The sequence below is a fragment of the Conger conger genome, chromosome 2, assembly GCF_963514075.1.
Source record: "Conger conger chromosome 2, fConCon1.1, whole genome shotgun sequence".
NCBI classification, from domain to species: Eukaryota; Metazoa; Chordata; class Actinopteri; order Anguilliformes; family Congridae; genus Conger; species Conger conger.
Genome location: NC_083761.1, coordinates 27398187 through 27416504, shown reverse-complemented (window position 1 = coordinate 27416504; position 18318 = coordinate 27398187). Strand labels below are relative to the sequence as shown.

Genomic DNA, 18318 nt, shown 5'->3' with positions numbered 1-18318 from the left:
AAACAAATCAAAGGGGCAAGGCAAACTTGGAATCAGGCAAAGGGGTGTCATAAGAATCTCATGAATTACAGGCTTACAAAGAATCGGCTCTGAAACTATGATCAACGTTCTGACAAGTGTGCACACTGAGATTGGGGTTTAAATACAGTGAGGGAGGCGGGGCATGGGAGTGAGGATGATCTAACAAATATACATCAGGTGAGAAACATGAAAGGCAATAATACAATAACAAGGGATGCACAAAGACGCGGACTGGATTCACAATGTAATACACCGGCTCCAGATTACGGAGTAGACAATTGCACAGAGTTAAGGAACGTAGTGATAGTGGAGAGCAGGTTCCAACACTTCACAGAATTAGAGGCAGGCAATTTAGAGATAGAACAGAGAGGCGGAGCTATAGAGCAGTATAGAAATAGAGATAAAGTTAATCTGTTAGTATACGCAATTAAATGTATAATTACCAAAAACTAGTGACTGTTAGTTAGGCAGACAAATTAGTGTGTTAGTATAATTACAACAAAATCTGTTAGTTGGTACTAGTAGATTAGTGCTATCTACAAACATAAATAGAGAGAAAGCAGGAAGTAAGAAAAATTTGACTTAGAAGGAATCCTGGGAAACCGGTAAATTCCGAAAATACCCAAATAGTGAATCACGCAGACAGGGAAGTTACTTGGGCTCAGAATTACATACAGAGGCATGTCTAAATTCGAAAGACTCCTGGACTTTCAGAAGACTTGAGATGTCAGATAAAAATAAAAGCGACAATGAATTGATGCATTTGTGATGAGCATGCATGCATATTGTGCAGGCAGGCTAGAAATACATTAACACATATTACATTAACAAAGCTGTACAGATTATCTTCTCAGAAGTTTATTAGTTAATGCCAATTCATGTGACATAATTTAAGTGCTACCTGTCTAACACTGTCTAACACAGTGTTTTTAAAAGATTCACATTGAGCATGATGTTCAGAAACAGAACTCAGCCCTGGTACATGATCCCTTCTTCCTTTATGTAAGCAGACAGCAACTTGGAATGGACAGACCAGTGTGCCTCATATTACACAAGACAGAGGAGCTGCCACCTCAGCAATATGCATCAGTATTGGCAAGGGCTGTGGGCTTGTTATCAACAGAGTTAATGGAAAACTGGGCTCCTGACCAAGGTCTTTGCCCTGGGTAAGATACAAGGGACTGGGAAAGGATCTATGGTCTGACATGGTTTCCTTTAATGGTTCCAAAACATCTACCATCTTTAAATTCACAATAAATATCATAAAGTAAGGAAATGTAATACTTTATCACTTGAATGCCTGACTGTTCTGGCAGTCTCAAACCAAAGCTTTGAAGTACTGTACGTACTGCTTCATTAATACTGGGTGATGTACAGTATAGCGTTCAAGTCAAAGGCACTGATTTGTCCTCTGGTAAGAGCAAATATGTCTTTGTGAGAAGAAACTATTGCATTGGCCGAAGGAGATGGCATTTTTCTGAGACAACTCAGAATGCAGTGGGGTCAAGAATTATTGGCATCCTCGATAAATGGGAACATGGAAGCTCTCCAATATCATTCCTGTCCCTAAGAAGCCCAGAGCAACAGAGCTCAATGATTTTAGACCAGTTGCGCAGACCAGCATCCTGTGTAAATGTATGGAGAGGGTCATAGTCAATCATCTTTCAACATCTCTAAGTGAATGGTTTGACCAACTTCAGTTTGCCGACAAGAAGGGCTGAGGTACTGGAGATGCAACATTGATACTGATGAATACTGTTAGCAAACATCTACAGCAGTATAAGAGTTATGCCAGACTTGTATTTATAGATTTTAGTTCAGCTTTTAATTGTATGCAGAAATCTACTCTGATTAATGTGGCTTTGTCACATTAACACCAACAGCCACGTTATACAGTGGCTTAAAGAGTTCCTCACAGATCGACCAGAGAGGAGTAGAGGAGTTTAAATATTTAGGAACTTTTTTTGAATGTGCTTTAAGTTTGAATGTACTATAAGTCAACACACAATGCATTTAAAAAAAGAAGAAGCAATACAGCGCTTTAATCTAATCAGAAACTTGGATTCATACCATATAAGCAAGAACATTTTAGAGAATGTTTATAGAAGCCTTGTTGAAAGTGCTTTAACTTTTAATATGTGTACATGGTATGGGCGCCTGGGGCCTGAGAACGAAAATACAGTACTGTGCAAAAGTCTTAGGCACTTGTATAACATTCTGTAGAGATAAGAATCTTTCAAAAATAATCAATGAAAGGTCCTAAATAAACATACTATACATTTTACATTGCATTTACATTTGAGTAATTTGCCAGAATACAGAATAATTAAAAACTGAATCAAATCAATATTTTTTGTGACCACCCTTCGGCGTCAAAACTGCATCACTCTGAGATAGCCAACACTGTCCTGCAATTCTATAAGACAATTGTTCTATAAGAGGTTGTTCCAAGCATGTTGGAGAACTTGCCACAGTTCTTCTGCAGATTTTGGTTGGCTCCTTGCTTCTGATCAAGTTTTATGTAAAAAGTAGTCAATTGCTGAGAGTAATGTTACTTTTTAAAATTAAATACAAAAATGTCTCTGTAAAATAAAATCTTTTGGAAAAATGAATATTTGGAAATCTCGAATGTGTTCTTTTATACTAAAAGTATATATTTTTTATACTAAAGATTATAAAAATATGCCCAGAAATACTGAAAACTAAAAAATAGTACCATTATTCACACAAATGGACACCAAAAGTAATACCGTTATTGAGACGAAGCATGTTAATGGTGTGTATGGCTATAGCACTCTCTTCAGGTCGTAATTCTAAAGATATTTGCCAAACTCCAGACTAATTTAACCCCAGTCTAAATTTTATATTAGTGAAACAGGAAGTCATGAAGTGACACAATATAGACTGAGATTAACTAAAATAACTAAAACTTTATTGGCAATTTAACTTTGATTTTATTAACAATAATTGTTAGGGGTGCCAATAATTTTGTTTTTCAGAAAGAATTAGATTACTTAATTAAAAACATTGAAACATGAAAATCACAGGAGATGGGTTTCTGAGTTTCTGAGATACTCAAACCACCATGTTTGGCATTCATTCCATGGTTAGATCACATTTCTTCACCATTCTGACATTTGGTCTGGACAGCTGAACCTCTTGACCACGTAAAATGCATGTTCAGTTGGATTCAGATCAGGTGAATTCCTTGGCCAGTCAAGAATTTTCAAGTTTTTAGCATTGAAAAACTTATTTATTGCTTTAGCAGTATGTACACGGGACTACTCGTAAATATTGTTAAGATTTCTTCCTACCTAAGATTGGTTAATGCGCCAAGTTCTCTTTAATCAATAGTTTTAAGAGATTTAAGCTATTTAGGAACAAATCTGTTCGTATATGTGGTTCTTGCATGGGGCCCATTGTCTTGCTGAAGTATGATGTGCCATCCAATGAGTTTGGAGGCATTTGGTTGAACTTGAGCAGAGAAGATGCCTCTGCACTCCTCATCATTTTGCTGCTGCTATCAGCAGTTACATTATGAATGAAGGCAAGAGAGCCAGTGTCTCTGGCAGCCATAAATGCCCAAACTATAACACCCCCACCACATTTCACAGATAAGTAGGATTGCTAGGGATCTGGGGCAACTCCTTTTGGCCTCCAATCTTTGTTCTTGCCATCATTCTGAATCTTGGTCTCATCTGTCCACAAGACCATTTTCCGAAACTCTGCAGGCTCTTTTAAAAACCTAATTCTACATAAACTAATTCAAATCTCCACTCCTTATTGATTGATGGGTAAATAGCCTATTATGTATTCAAACCGATCTAATACAACTGCCCAAATTACCCTGCTCATTTCAAACCACCTGTACTTGAGTTGTGACAGCCAGGCAGTGTTTTTCTTTTCTTTGGGTTAGCTATAAACCTTGTTCCATTCCAGTTCCCTTTTCTACTGTATATACTATAGCTCTGTATTTGGCACTTTAGTAGTTTGTTAGTAATACTAGTACATGCCTATGTCATGTTACTCACTGGTTCTATTGCCCCTCTTTTCTCTCACCTCCCCTCTGTGCTCTAAAACTCTCAACCCCAATTTGCATCTTGTAAAGTGGGCAGACGGGCCAAAAGCCAGTGTTGCCTTACACTTTACATTTTGGGCTTACCGCCCACTGATTTGGGCTTGGTCCCATTTTGGCCAGGTAACATTTTCGCTTTGCCAAGGCTGAAGTGGCCTTGCCCTAAAAATGATCAAATTTCAGGCCTGACTGCATTATAACACATTTATTATTGTTGTGCCTTTATTTGAAAAGAACCAGAAAAACAGCCGCGTCTGTCTCACTAAACAACTGTCTGACAAGTCTCGAAACCAGAAATAGATACCGTAAAAAGAAAGTCTTAAATATTGAGTCACCTCAGGCTGACGCAAACGAGAAGTGCAAGGAAAAAAAGGTGGATTTCAGTCAGTTATTCTAAGCACACTGAACATCTCAGAGGAAGATTTGAGATGCAATCAGTGCAATTATATCCTTTTTTTTAACTTTTTTTTATGCCCCTCGTGACTCACAAAGCTGCTCATGAATATTCCACAGCATGGGACTCATAATGCCTGCATGCGCCAGGGAGCTTGCAATGCATCAAGGTTCTTGCTCCTCATCAGCTAAATTTGTCAAAGTATAAGTGGCTTACATAAATGCACACTTATATTAATTTTGCATGGATGGAAGAATATAGCCAAAGAGACGGAACAGAATAAGCAAAAGAGAAAGAGACAGAATAGAAGAAATGCTAAATTAATTTCACACTGTGCAATTAGTCAGGAAGCCTGTTCATCATCCAAATTTTCAAGAACTTACTCCATTTGTTGTTTCAAGAAGGTCAAAAAAAACATAATAGCTGGGCACTTCTTTGATGCCATTTTTAGTTTAGTCAAGGAGCTCTTCCTAATAAAAGAGATTCAAGCAGACCTTCCACATTAATTCAAATCATATTCATTATTTTTGGAACCGACCCAAAATTTATTCCCAGGTGCACATGATGTGCACACATCTAGTGTGCAAGAGCGTTGCAGGAATTTACTAACAACATCTGGTACCACGGCCTATTAACTCTGTTGCCAAGCCTAATGGTCCTCCCTCTGAGAAGTAGGCAACCTACACTCACTGCAGTCCAAATTCAGCTACAAAGGGCAGACAGATTAGCTCAGACTTGTTACATGTTGTGTCTCAGAGAATACACTGTCAAATAAAATGATACTGTACAATGAGTTCTCTGATGGCGACCAGGGTGTATTCCTGCCTTTTGCCCAATGTCTGCTGAGCTCCAGCCCCCCTGCGACCCTGTTCAGGATAAGCAGGTTAGGATAATGAATGAATGAATAAATGAGTTATCTGATGTGAGAAGAAGAGGTGAATTTGTTTAACCAAGTCACAGGTATGTGAAAACATCCACATAGTGTATACACCATTTTTACTTCCACGATACCAGATGAATGTAATTTCTTGGCCGTTTTCACTACGATAGAGTAACAGATCAAATAACAGATCAGCAATGACTGAGCAAAGACAGAGGAAAAATTAAGCCATCACTTTCAAAGTGTAGTGCTGTACATTCAAGTTCCCTTTGTCCACTTGTTAAGCCTAAGTCTAAGTCTTGTGATCAAATATCCCGACTGCTAAAAATGAAATGATTAGTAATATGCTATGCAGACTAAGCAAAAAGTGACTCAGTGACCAGAGGAACATCGCAAAGTGACAGCGACAGGTTTGTGCTCCACTTTGACAGAATGGCATAGTGCATTTCACCCCCACTCCTGTAGTGTTGTGAACAGACCTGGGTCAAATACATAATTGTTTTGGATTCAAATACTTTTCTGTGCTTTACTGAGGTCATCTGGTGTATTGGAACCTATTAACCACTCTCATAAAGTGTAAACCCCACCCTCTGGTGCTCTTGGTTGGCTCAATTGCACCAGCCACCAGGCAAGATCAATAGAGCACAGAAAAAGTATTTGAATCCAAAATATACAAAATGAATACAAAATGTATTAGACCCAGGTCTGGTACTGAACACTAGAGAGAAGGGGAAATAGTGTACTTCTGGAATACTGTATCCTTGCCATTAGCTATATAGTGTTAAGTGGAGTAAGGTAAATGAGAAAGTTTGGAAAATCTCCCAATTTAGCCACAACAGCACCCCTCTCACGAACCCCATCTCCATCACACAGCCACTGTATTCCGGAAAAAAAAAACTGTCCCTCCGAGGAAGTATGACATTTTCTCAAACATAAAGACAGTATTGTATAATGTCTCTCATCCAATGGGTGTTAGCAGGTGAGACAGCTCCCCTGTTCCCCTTTGTCATGTAGCTGTATGCCGGCATGAGAAAAACATTTTCTCAGGAGCAAGCTCTCAGGAGGTGTGACATTTACAGAATATGAAGTATGTATGAATAGGACCACGTAAATGCCTTACAGTTGTATAAAAGCAACAGCAATACGGAGCTCATTTGGGTAAATATGATTAATGCTATTAATGCCTACTCTCAAATATGGATTGTTAATGTCTAGAAATGATATGACTCATAATAATGTGAATAATTGAGCAGGTTTATGAAAATATTGTATGAGCTCACTGCAAGTAAAATAGGTATTTTAAATGCAACATTATAGCATCAGCTTGAAAAAATGAATTGATCCACAAGCATGAAATGCTAAATAATTACAGCAATGAGTGAAAAAACTAATGTGCAAGGTACAGTACTTACGTTAGCATAAGTACTGGCTACATTATTACTATTGGAACAATTCCTGAATTCCTAGAAAGGTAGGTTTGGTCAGCATTACATCTGTCACATGTAAAATACACCTCTGGGTATTGATGTTGGATAGTTTTTCACTAAAATGTTTCAAAATGTTTGTAATATGTTTGTATTTAATAAATTACATATTCAGTATCCCAACCTGTTTTGGCAGCCCTGCTTATTTTTCAAAACGAGAGATTTTCTGCATACCTCTCCTCTCAACAGGGTTGGATATGTGGGATTATACTATAAATGGAAACTCAATTTTGCAGACGGAACTCAGCATCTCCTCTGTATAACACTGTTAAAATTGCACTTCACAAAACATTTGTCACAAATGCTTCACAGCAGACCTAGCCTAAATGGCCAACAAAAGCAAGCTTAATGCAGCAGTTGTAATGAAAACAGACCATTAGTAGAACAAATACAAAAAAACAATTTGTGTCTGTACAACAACATCCAGTCTTGTTTTTTTCTGTCAAGCAAAGTATAGTGTTCCTTCCAAGTGGCTCCTTGTAGACAATCTAGGGTGCTACTGCCTAGCTTTTTTATTCATTGTTGTACTTGCAGCTGTAGTCCCCTCTTACTACAATACCCGACAAAGTCTAAGTCCTTACAAATTCCATCTGTGCAAGAAGCAAAGAAGTGGCTACAAAGGAGTAAAGAGCACCCACAGGAAGCTGGCTTGTGCCTTCAGCTCAGCGGGTACAGTATGCTGAAAAATCTGAGTCGCTCTTGTGCCTCAGTCCCTGGAATTAGATTTGGCCGGCAGTCTCATGGGTTTGGACAACAGCACTGCAAATGAAGTGCACAGCCATGAAGTCATGACCATTAGTAACGAGGTGCGATGAGAAGAGGATGACAGACGGCCACACTTCCAAGCCTGTGGTGAATTCCCCGCACGTTTCAGACCGAGGGGCCAGCAGGTCTGCAGACAAGAGACTCTCACTCTTACCCTGGCACCCGGGGGTCACCAGTTAACAGATTTTCATTAACTGTATAATTGAACGGAGGTTCAATTGAACCTGATTAACCAATGAGTCCCAGAAGTGCTGAGCGCCAGTGTGTCTTCAAAATGAATGACAATAGATAGCAAAAAATGTCTAATGATGATAGAAAACATTTTGAAATATGCTCATCCATGATGTTGAATTTGTTTCTTGTGAACAATTTCACAACGATGCTTTATGTTGATATCATCACTCTGAGGCTGAGTGTCATACTAATATTAAAGACGACAACAAAAGTGTGAAACCATTGATTATAATATTACAGCACAGAAGCTGTAGTGGAGAAGGATGGCACAGTCCTCCTCTTGTACTCTCCAATGTATTGTTTATGAATATGATGCTGAGAGCCACAGCCAGGCAGTGATTGGCAGAAGAGAGGGTATGGTATGGTTTTGATGGTTGTCACTGAGATTGGTTGTCAGTAGTGTGTTATTAAAAATACAGGTTATTTTAATTTCTGTCTACCATTTTTTAATAAAAGTCAACTGTCTAAATACTTTAAATGGAGGGTCTGTCTATAAAAAAGGGTGTAATTCCTACAGAGATGGATGTATATACCCTAAAATTAAAGGTGGCAGTCTGCATTTTTATCCTCACATTTCTTTGCCTCATTTCAAATCCAATGTGTATGAGTACAGAGCCAAAAGAACAGAAATTGTACCACTGTCCAAATACTCATGGACTGCACTGCATTTTGAGAATTAGGTAGGAGGTATGTAGGGGGAACACACTCTCTACACCCCCCCTTTTTTTTTTACTCTTGTTGTATGACAACCCAAAAAAATCAAGAAAGAAAATCCTAGACTGCATTTGGGAATTGCCAAAGCTTCCCAAAAAGAGATCCCATTATTTTGGGCTTAGTCCTCTGAAAGTTGTCATAAAAATATTCTAGAACCTAAATACAGAAAATTTGGATTCAAATGTTTTATGATTTTGCAGAGAAACTGCCATTCACTAAATATAGCTCTCCACTTCAGTTGATGAAGCAGAATGGTAAGGATGTGTCAGGCTTATGACAGTGACACAGCATGCACTGAATTTGTGGGTGGAACTGCTATGAATTTCAAGAACTCATTCTGAAAGAGATGCAAAACGCAGACTACATTTAAAAAATGACTGACTGCGAAACAAAAATACGTGTACGTATTACTTTACACACCATAGGCAAATTTCTGGAGGTGTGGCAGAGTCTGATTGAGCTGCCTGGACTTCATTACTGATATACCTGACATAAAACCATGGTTCTAGACTAGATGGAATGTTTACAGTATTTTCAATGATTCATGGGCTGGTATCAGCAATGCTGAACGTTCTATAGGCAATTCCAGCATTATGAATATGACATTTGGACACAAAATGACAAAGTCCCTCAGAAAAATGACTCTTCTTACATGATAACATTTTTTTCATATAATCATAACACCCACTTGGCTGAGGGGAAGGGCCCAAAAAATAATTGTAAAAATACTGTTAAGCCAGATAAAATCTGAAAAATGTTGTTTTATGGATGTGACGCAAAAAAAAGGTATTTTTGGGAGACTACATTTTAAAAGTTTCATATCCATTTAATGTAGGAGGCTTGGCTGAACATAAAAATAGCAATTTTGAAAATATTTATATCTTCTTATGAGGAGATACCAGTGTTATGGATGTCTGAAAATGTCATCTAAAATGGTTCTGAATGTCAGTTTTGACATTGAGAAAACCAGCTGAAAGGTTTTGAATGTTTTCAAGATGGTTGCCAAATAGCATTGACTTCAATGGTAATGGGACTAATAAATCATTTTTTAAGCATTTTCCTGTTGTTAGCCTACGTTTTAGATTTCAAAATGGTCACAATTGACTGTTTGGGACATAATAAGTTTAACTGGGAAGTAAGTATGTTTATTTTTTCAGGCTCAGGTTGCCATTACTGTGGAATTACCTATATGCATTGTGAGCGCAAACACATTTACTAACACTGGAATGACAGTACAACTGGACTTCAATTACAGATAAATGACATTGGCATGAAATACAAAAAACTGCAAAATGCATCCATTTATTAATGAGAAAAATGCTTACAAAACCCTTTTCTTGAATCTAAATGGTAGGCATTTATATAGCGCCTTTATCCAAAGCGCTGAACAATTGATGCTTCTCATTCACACACACACTCACACTCACACACCGACGGCAATTGGCTGCCATGCAGGGCACCGACCAGCTCGTCAGGAGCATTTGGGGGCTAGGTGTCTTGCTCAGGGACACTTCGACACAGCCTGGGGGGGGGGGGGGGGGGGTCGAACCGACATCCCTCCGACTGCCAGACGACTGCTCTTACTGCCTGAGCCATGTCGCCCCCCTAACAGCAAGCAGGTTAGTACAACAATGCAGTGGACAATTTTTTTTCTTCCAAAGCTACCATACATAGTGTAATATTATAAAATACTGCATCTATTGTATGTGTGCATGCGTGTGTAACAGAGGTGTTCACAAGTCCTCAAATGCAAGTCCAAGTCAAGTCTCAAGTCTCTGAGCTAGATTCCAAGTCAAGTCTCAAGTCTCTGAGCTAGATTCCAAGTCGAGTCTCAAGTCTCTAGAATGGTGCAGCCTAAACAGCTGTATGGCTATAGAAATTCATCACGATTCCTAAGCTAATTGAAAATATAGAAACCAGAAGAGTAGAAGACATATTTTGTATATGACATCAAGTGTGTGACAACTCAAGAAGCAGTATTATCAGGGGCAGTCAACTGTGGTTATTTTATTTATTTATTCATATATCAATGAACTACCACGCCTGAGCCAACGTTTTGGCAAAGCCTTTCTTAAGATGGCTGGAGAAAAGCTTGCCAAAACCTCAGGTGTGGTGTGGTAGGTAATTTATATATCAATAAATTATATAAAATAAATAACCATTCTATTTTTTAAGAAGTCTGTGTGACTCATATGACTTATAATGTAAACATTACCATGGGCTGTAATATAAGATGATGGTCAATAACAAAATAGGGGCCGGTTAGTCCAGGACTAAAATGCAGCATTGTATGGATAATCTCCAATTACATTTAGTCTAGGACAAGGCTAATTATAACTTTATTTGTAAAGAAAGTTAGAAAGTGTTGGAATTTTAATCACGTTGCAGTATTGGTTTATTAATATACTCATACTTTTACATTTTTAAATGAAAGGTAACTGTTAAGCATTTACTTTAATCATTCAAAAAAATCTAATGAGGCTAGATATGCAAGAAATCGGGAGCTATGATCTTGGGACTATATCTACATTATGCTATAGGAGAATCTTGAATCCTAAGGAATGCCATTGCACTATTCCATAGTAAAATATATAATATAATATAATATAAATAATTTTAAAACCGCATGCAACCACAGTACATGGCAAACCTTGTTTCTACGGTAGCTTTTAATGTTGACGTCAATTACAAACAAGCTCTCTTGAAGTTCATATTTGTATGACACTGGAACACCAAACAATGTCCAGTACATAACGTCACCTTATGAACCTCAAGACATTCAAAATCACTTGCTGTCCTGCTTGCATATTGATCTTTAAGGTCATGTTGAAAGGTTTAAAATAGTGCAACCCTTGTTCAGGCTCCAGATCAAACGCAGCTGCTTGCATGAAGTACCTTGACAATGAAAATGTACGGGGCTTTTCAAGCCAACCTGAAGAACTTTGTTTTATTGTTACTGTACCTTACGCTCGTGGTTCTCTAGCTTGCATAACTTTTCAAGATCAACCATTTGAAATGCAAGCCAACATCGCTAAAACTTGACAGTCAACAAAATAAGAAAATATGTGTTCTGTTATGCTGATTAAATGGTGACATGAACATGAGCTAAACTGAAACACAAGTTATGTTAATGCAATAGAGAACAGCAGTGAGATCAGCCCCGGTGCTGGTAAACTGACTTACCTTATATGAGTTTTCAAATGTCTGTTGAAATTTGACGTGGTTGCTCCCGCATCTTTTATTTTAATTCTCCACATTTTGCTAGTTGCAATCATTTTGTTTGGCTCGGCCAGGCCACAACATGTGGAACTGTAATCTTAGCGAGCTATGCTGCAAGAAATACAGTGTAGGGTGTTGCTATGGTTACTACTAAAAGGCGCAGGGTGTGGTGCGTAAAAAGGCATTTGGTGTAGAATAGGAATATCTTTCATATGAATAACTGAAAAATAATCATTGGCTGTGACATTATTCACTTCGTAATTTTCACTTCTTAAAACTCATATTGTTCACGAGTCCTTATTGACGAGTCAGAGTCGTGTATGTGCGACTCAAGTGCGACTCGAGTCTGATCTGTGGTGTGTGAATACGTGCATGCATGAGCATCGAAGCATATACATATTTCAAAGCATTAATGAGTTAAACTTTAAAAATAATAACAATTGAATTATTTACTGTAATGAATGCCCTTTTCTTGAACAAGTCTAGAATGCTTATGCTATCAAATCAGAATGTATGCAGCAGAACTGGGTAGATGAATGAAAGTACATTCAATATATTTGTTGACATGTCTGGTTCAGCTACCATGGAAAGGAACTGGCAGTCCCTGTTAAAAGCTGTCTTTGTTAAGTAAAGGCCTCATATTCCATAAAATCTTGCTCTCACAGGTCTGTTTAAAGTCTGATGTCAATAGAAAGACCATGACATGATCCAAAGTGGTTGGCACAGCAGAAATAAGTGAGTCTGCAGTGGTTGGCTGTGCAATAAGAACTACTAGCTGTGAGAACATTGCCGGCTGCCACACATTTATTACCCATTGTCTATTTTCCTTTCCACATAAAACCGTCAACCATTCAAGGACAATTGTGCGAAAATCACACAGTTCACAGAGCCAAATGCATTCAAAAGCAAATGTTCAGACTGTCCTTGGTAGGACTTTCTTGTCACTTTTTGCTATACTTTTTAAACTATTCTTCAGAGATCTCAAAACTCTCAGATGAACAGTTTTAGATGAACAGATGAATAGTTTTCATTTTCCAGTTTTTTATTGTGAGCTGTGTGATAATAGTTACATGAATGTTGGATAAGTGATCATTGAAAAAGGCAGGTATGGCAGGTTCAGACAAGAGGAAGGAAGAGAGCTGCCAGAACTGGAATTACATTTCAAAACATTATTTGAGTGATATCAAAGTGACCAACGTGACATCAAAGTACTTTTTTAAATCCTTGAGATAGCTTGTGAAAATTGTGGGGATTATGATGAGTGAGGTTGAGATGAGTGCTAAGAAAGATGAAGTTGCCGTCAAGTAGAAGATGGGGCCACATTCAGTGCTTTTCAGAGCTGACATACAGTGGGGTCGAAAAGACTGAGACCACATTAAAAATCTGTGGGGGTTTTTTTTTTGTGTAATCCTTGAAATAAACCGAAAGTTTTAGGATTTTGAAAAATTTTAACAAATCAAAGTTACTTCAAAGCTTTGCAAGAACTACTAGAAGACCAAAGAAGAGCAAGGAGTGCTGGACAATCCACAATCACCTGACCTCAACCCCATTGAAGATTTATGGGGGCACTTGAAGAGCCAAGCATTCAGCAACATCACAAGATGTTCTTTGGAACATTGTCAAATAATGCTGGGATAACATAAATCATCAGATTTAGCAAAAATTTCTGGAGACCATGCTTGAGTGCACGTTGCCATTAAGGTGGACATACAAATACTAAGAAATTCAGAAATGAATTAATTTTCACTCAAATTGTTATGCTGATAATATAATTAGTAATGAAAATATTTGTATTAAATTAGAAAAGAATGCAAAATAGAAGCATTTTCAGAAGTCATCTCAGACTTTTGGACCCCACTATATGACCCGAGGATGTTTTTGCATTTTGTGATAATGAAACAGACATGTTAGTCAGTTGAAACAGATTACTTTTCACCAGTGGATTCATTGGATTCAGGCAGATGCAGCTGGTGAATGTAGGGAGCAAGAAAACTAACCTCCATATAATAATTTATTGATTTCAAATGTGAATATTTTACAAAAGTGACAAGCATACCAAGCCAGTGGCTGATTAGGCTGATTGTGAGAAAATGAGATGAGAAATCCTTTATCTATAAAGAAAAGACACCTGGTTTTAAGTTGTAATGGATATGCAGTAAAAAAAAAACAATAAAGGAAAAGTTCTAGGACTGTAATCCATTTACAGGCAAATTCCCTGCCTCTCCTTTTTCATGCTCATTGGCAGCCACTGAAGCAATGTTAAAGTCATAAAAATGCGATTTAAACACTGAAAATTGAATATTGGATGAGCCATGTACAGGAGCACTGATGGTGAAGCTAACAATGCAGACATTTTAAAAGTGTTATACACTGGTTAAGACGACTCATGCCTCCTGTTTCTGCAAAGCAATGTGAACAAAGTTTTTTGGCTCATAGTCTACTCTAATTATTGTACGAAATTCACTGAATGTATCATATTTGAAGGAACTAGTGAGAATAAGCACAGAAGCCTGTTGCCAACAGTTCAATAAAAGAAGTAGCTAGCCAGTAGCTGGCTGTTTGAGTCCCAGGTACAACACACTTGTACACTTAAGCAAGGCACTTAACCTGAATTGCTGCAGAAATGGCTACTGATCAAAAATGTAAATGATACAATTTGATTTGGATAAAGGTTAATGGTAGGTAGGCTAATGTTGTAAGCTAGAAAAGAGGAGATCAAATAATACTGGCTAGAACAGATCATTTTAAGAGTATAATGTAGATTTTTTTTCTTGACTTCTCTGCAAGTTGCAAAATGAAAGCGGAATCCACAAAAATATTGACCAAATAAAAAAACGCTGGAAAAGTTTAAAGACTGCCAAAGGTCTAAAAGCCATGGGTTCTGACCCAGCCAATTTTATGAACTTAAGGATGAACTTATTGGAGATTGCGCTCGCCTTCTCTTGTTCAGTTACAAGATAATTATATCCAGCTGACACTGCTGCCTGAAAAGTGACAGGAGAAATGCAATTATTGTATCTAATACACATGGCATATTTTGAGATCTGCAAGAAACGTGTATTGTGTAGCTGCGCAAGATCATTCAGCGCAAGTCAAAATGTTTTCTGATTAAATGCTTGGCATGTAAATACACACCTTAATCGGATAAAATGTATTCGGCGGGCATGTAAACGGTTCATTTGGAATCTTCAACTGGAACAAATTATTTGTAATGAAGAAATATTCTTCATGTAAACGCAGCTATTCTCAGATATGTTTTTATTTATTTTTGACACACTGATCTGTGAGGCAAAAGCAGCAGTTGAGGATTATTTTGAATTAATACCCCTTCTCCAGACACCCTGGATTAGGGTGCTCAGTAAGGTACAGCAGCATTGTTGCACTCAAACCTGACAAAAACAGATTTGCAGCTTGTCAGTGCATTTTTCCAATGCTTATCTCTCTTCAGATAAGAAAAAACACACTACTGTGTTATATTCTTGATCAAATCTATCAACATGTCTTCAAATTGTTATGTTTGCTTGCCGTCTTGTTTAATGCAATGAAATGGGATGCCATACAGTGGAGTCAGTAGGGTGGCTGACTGGCAACCCGTATACTAATCCCTGCTACAACCACAGGTTTGACTCCCCCCATGGCACTTTCTACATTATGATCTAATCACTACTGGCATCCCTGTTGGCTTTCCCCCTTTTATAAATAAAAAACATAATAAGGATTACTTCTCAAATTGCTACCTAAGAGAGTTCTAGAAGTTAGCCCATTTCCTTATGTCAATATGAACAACTATTTTCCTTTTTTTTTTTCATTCAGCACTTTACAGAAGCCACCACACACCCCATGGTAATGCTAATGATTTTGGAACAACTGAATTTGGAGCAACTGCTATTAAGCAGAGGAGCTGACGTTTTGACCAGTCAACTGGAAGGCATAGACAAGCTGCTCCCTGAACATGTCTTCTCTGACATCACCACACTCTTCAGCCATGCGTGGGACTGGATTATGGTGTGTGAGCAGGCAAAGGGTCTGCAACTCTACCCACTCTACCACTACGAAGGCAATCTGAATCCCTCTTCCAGGAATCATAACTGTATGACACATTTGCCAAATGCACTAGAAAACCGTAATGGAATTTTAACCTAAACTTATACAGTACATTAGCCCTGTAGGTAAATAAAATAGTATGAATATGACAAAAATAAATAGGGGAATGTTGAGGTGGACAAGGCTGGCAGTTGCTTTACAGAAAAAAAACGTCTTCTCATAAATCCACAAGATAACTTACATGTTTGAGGACTGAGGGTACAAGTTCTCATAAATTTTGCAAAGATTTAAGAGCTGAGTGTCATATCCTAATTTCCCTGCTGCTATGTCAATGGCTATTTCCAAAAATTCCCAAAATAACTGAAAATGCAGACCAAGTCCTAAATCCAGGCAACTGCTATTACAATATTTAATACAAGATCACTTTGAGCCAATTGTGTGCCGCTCAATTTCGACTCGCTGTCCGGTGATTCAGAGGCAGTTCAGTACCAGGGAGCTGTCCAACATTCACTGAATCTCCCTATAGTCTACCTGACACACCAGAGACTACAGGGGCTAACACTGTCAATGCTAAAACTCCACGCTCTCTAGAGGACAACTTACTGTTGGTAGAGAGCATTCTCACAGATGTTACAGAGCTACAGTATGAGACAATCAAATGGGTCCCATCAATACAGCGAGTTGCTTTGAACAGCTACAAAGAACCAGCCAGTATGAATTGTAGCATACTAGTATTGACAGAATGGTGCTACATGTATATTCATTTTTGAAACAAGCTGTCCTTCGGTGATATTACAAGAAAACATTCGTCTCAAAACTAGTAAAACTGCAGTATATTGTGAAAAAAGATGCAGTTGTTAAGAAGAACGACGTCAAATTAGGGATTAAGTAGTTAGCAGAACTATAAGACATGTCAATAGTCATCACTGATTAATAAAAATAGCATCGGGAAAAGTAGGATTCAGAAAAAAATGTGGGTCGTCAATTAGCATAAGCTCACCACAGAACAAGGTCTCCATTTTATCCGCTGCCCCCTTTCCGAATGACACTGGTCAGTTTCTGGGTTAAGCCCCAGGTGCAGAATTTGCTAATGACCAGTGTTGACGTTTGGAACCGATCAATCTAGAATTATTTACCGAGTTGCTGAACGGCGAGGTCTGCACTCTGCAGCCTCTAATGTGTATATGTTCTGTCGCCGTATTTCACACTAGTGCATTTTATGATTTTCACATTGTCTGTTTCTGCAGTGCTAATGACAAGAGAGGGAAGTGATTGACTTAACTAAATGAGTAGCAACACGAAACAGTTCTGCTTCGTTCATCATCAAAGGAAATGGTGGTCATATATAGCCTACTGTATCAAGTACCGAACGTATAGGCTACAATTTACGGGCTTTGGCTTAAATAATACGTTGCCTATTAAAAGTAGGCTATGTGTATGATACAAAGACGAGTGTTTTAAATTACTGAAAGCCTCGGTATTTTCACCTATTCTCCATACATACCTTAATTACGCGATGCTTATTTGAGAAGAACCAAAATAACCAAAGCATATAAGTTCGTCGATTTCTGCGGCTATAGGATTTGCAACTCCAGCGCGGTGGTGCTGACGCTAACAAACCCCACACGTCCCCTTTAAGGAGATGCTTCAGCTTTGTAGAACAGTATAACCATATCTGTGATTGCATTTATTAAACAGAACTTCGACACTCAAATAACTAAAGGAAGGGTAATATGAACCGTATATCACATCACGGCCCATCATCCATGCATGCATCTCAAAATGATATCCCTGTCCTCGATTCTCATTTATATATTAACTATTGCTGCGAACAGCACAACATGGCTGTAAACGCGGAGCGCCTCCTTTTGTGAAACGTCTGCCTCTGCATTTTCACATACGCACTCATGTAGGATAAAATTCCTTGACCATGCGATAACAATATGACAGCGTGAGAGAACATCAGAAAACAGACACGGATACTTACACTATTAGATTGAATGGTCCAGATGTGCCATGATTACAACGCGAAATGTGTCCCAACTATGCCCATTCGCTGTATGCCTGAAGACTGCTGATGTTAGTCGATGCTCCTCGTGCTATTAGTGGAACAGTTCTCCAGTAGCGCTAACAGGCAGAGATCAGACTACTGTGTTCAGTTACTGTGTTCCGCTGGGCGTGGATTGTTGAATATTCTTGCTACGCGAAGGAGGACGCCAACCTCTCGAAAAAAATGGGGCGAAGACAAAATTTTTACGTCTTTCAAACACCCATGTGCCCGAGAAGGTACACTCACTCCGATACATTCGCCTTCTAAACGTTTTGCGTCTTACGTTATGTAAGTGCGTGCAATGTAATCTAGCGAGGACGCACTGTGATTAAAATAAATACATTCATTATTCTAAAATCAATAATTGGAGACGTCACATAATGAACGTTCAGTCGTCGTGGGAATTAATACTATTGTATAAAACATTGACGACAGAAT

At 38.3% G+C, this 18318-nt stretch overlaps 1 protein-coding gene across 1 annotated transcript in view; it reads right to left on the bottom strand.

Annotated features, from left to right (window-relative positions):
* The window catches only part of tbkbp1 (TBK1 binding protein 1), a 98692-nt gene extending 80597 nt beyond the window's left edge, over positions 1-18095 (bottom strand). The window contains exon 1 of the mRNA XM_061232264.1: positions 17818-18095. The gene's annotated coding sequence lies outside the window, so the exon portion shown is untranslated. The remainder of the gene's footprint in view (positions 1-17817) is intronic.
* Between the last annotated feature and the right edge of the window lie 223 nt (positions 18096-18318).